Source organism: Odocoileus virginianus, chromosome 17, assembly GCF_023699985.2.
Source record: "Odocoileus virginianus isolate 20LAN1187 ecotype Illinois chromosome 17, Ovbor_1.2, whole genome shotgun sequence".
Taxonomy (NCBI): Eukaryota; Metazoa; Chordata; class Mammalia; order Artiodactyla; family Cervidae; genus Odocoileus; species Odocoileus virginianus.
Window position 1 is genome coordinate 1,259,396 of NC_069690.1, and position 2,706 is coordinate 1,262,101.

A 2,706-nucleotide genomic window follows, 5' to 3' on the forward strand; every position below is an offset into this window, starting at 1 on the left:
CATCCTTCATCTCTAACAAAGTGCTTGCCCCATAGTAGATACTCAATAAATGACTGTTGAGAGAGTGAAAGTCGTGACTTCTCTCACCTGTCATTTGAGAATCTCAGCTCCAGTTCCCAGCAAGCTGTTTTGTTATGCCAATTAAATATCAAGCTCATTAGTACTCTACCTGGTACAAAAGGCTATTTTAACCAAGATAGATATTTGCACAGCCTCCTCACTTCCTGGGCAAGTATAAAGTTTAACAACCCTAATACTCATTCTGAATTAAAATAAAAAATTCCTGTTTGCTTAGGATCCAAGAATAAATCTTCTGTTACATAGAAATGTATCATATTGATGTTTCTGACAAGTAGGCTGCCTAGAACTTCATTGAGTTATCAATGATTTTACTTGATCTATTGACAATGGAGGCTTGAAAATAAACAGCTTTGCCAACTCCAAATAGCTGGTTTGGAGGCTGGGAAAACAAGAAAGCTTTGCACAAAGCTAAGAGTTGTCACAGGACTTGGAGTTTTGAGTAAATTTCTGCAGTTGAGTTCAGGAGTGTAAAAGAAATCTGCATTCTAAAATCAGAACAGGAAATTAGACCTTGAATTCTATTGGTGTGTTTGGGGAATACTCACCATATGCAACCTATTAGTTAGCACTGTGTAAGAATGAGGGGGAAGTGGATGTTAATGCTACTGAATCCAAGCTCTCACACTTGACACATAACAGGTCAATAAATTGAGAGATCAGGTGTTGGAGTAAGGAATAGTGACTTTGGAAAGTCAGCAGACCAAGAGGATGGTGGATAAGTGTCTTAAAGAACTATCTTACCCAAGTAAGAAGTCAGGTTTCTTTTAATACTAAAAGAGGAGGGAGTGTGGCTGGTTGTTGCAAACATTTGTTGCCAGCCAGACCCTGGAGGGGATGTGATGATTCTCTGTTCTTGGAAAGAAGGTCCAGGAAAGTCTAGTCATACTCTTGCTGTAGACCTTCAACAAGATGAATATTATTTTCTGTCCTGAAAATTTTTATCTCTATATGAATGAAAATTATCATAAATTTAAAGGACAAACCTGGGAGGGAAAGTCTTGAGAATGACCATTTTGTATATTTCCGTCTGTAGGGAGCATTCTTTTACAAAGGTGCAGAGTCAACATGACCAAGCACAGGGAATAGAACACACAGGCTGGAGCTGAAGAATAGATCCAATAGCGAGTCATGATACTTATTTTGTTACATTGTCTAACTCTTCCACTTAGGCAAGTCATCTGACCTCTGTGATATCAAATTCTGCAATGATTTCTGCATCTATAATAAGGATACAGTGACAGAAATGATGACTTGATAGAAAGGGAAGTGCAAAACACTGACAATGGAGTGAAATAAGCCTAGATTCCATTCAGAAATCTACGAAGTTCTGCCCACTGAGACTAAAAATTCAGCCTTGCTTTGATTTTTTCATCTGTAAACGGGTAATGATATTACAGAGGGTTATCCAAAAATAATAAGTCTGATGGTCACATTGCCTATAGATAGAGCTCAGACATTTAACATGGAATGAGGAAAGCAAGAATCAGAATGCATCTAATGTGCTCTGTGTGTGTGTGTGTGTGTGTGTGTGTGTGTGTGTAATAATATGCAAGTTGAAAATTGGAGCAACATCCTTTAAATGGACTAGAGTTAGGGGCTTTGGTCAAGGAAAGGAAAGGAGTGATAAAAATAATGAAGGGTAAAAGTAAAACAAAAAAATCATTCCACATGAACCATAGATAATTGTATTCTTGAACTGCCTAGTATGATTGATTCAATCTGTGATCCATAAAGGGGAAAATGCAATCATTTAAAAATATATATAGTTGCAAATCATAATAATGGGGATGAATACAAGGAAAAAAAAGGCTATTATTAAGAATAAAGGGAGGAGTAAAGTCAAGATAGTAGAGTAGGGGGGACATGGAGTTGGTGTTTCCTCACAACTTAGGCACCTACTATTTCTTGGTGGGGGTTCTTGGACATTTAAGGGGATGCAAGGAATCCCCACATGGGCAAGTAGGACATGGGAGGAAAGGAGAGGGGAAGGGAAAGTGGAGGCTGGGTAGGACTGGCACCCCTAAAGGGGGGATGGGGAAGGGGAGAGGTTCCTGCACTTGGAAGAGCCCACTCACTGTGGGAATATCAGCAGGAATGGAGAGGGACCTTCAGGGAATCAAGGGATCAGAAGGGAATGTGGCTAATGTCTCCCCATCCTACTTGGGCTCTGGTAAGCCTTTTGGAGTCCTGGGCCTGAACTCCCACCTGCCTGAACCCCCTCACAGTAAGGGATCCAATAGTGAGAGAGAGGGACTTTTGGGAGATTGAAAGATGTAAAGGGAACATGGCCAGGGTCTCCCCAACCTGCTCAGGCCCCAGTAAACCTGTTGGGGTCCTGAACCAGAAACCTCACACAACAGGGACCCCTCTGCCACCAAGACTCTGGGCCTGAACACCCCCCTCCCTCTGCCAGGACCTCTTCTAATCAAGTGGATTCCTGGGCCTGAGCTGCACTGCCCCCTTGTAAGAGCCTCTTCTGGCTGCATGGGTTCCAAGGACTTGGCCAAACCCCAAGGGCCTCTTTTGGACATGTGGGTCCCTGGGACTGAGCCACACATTCCCCAAGGTCTTTTCTGACTACATTGACCCCCAGGACTGGGCTTAGGGTTAAGGCTATAGTTAAGA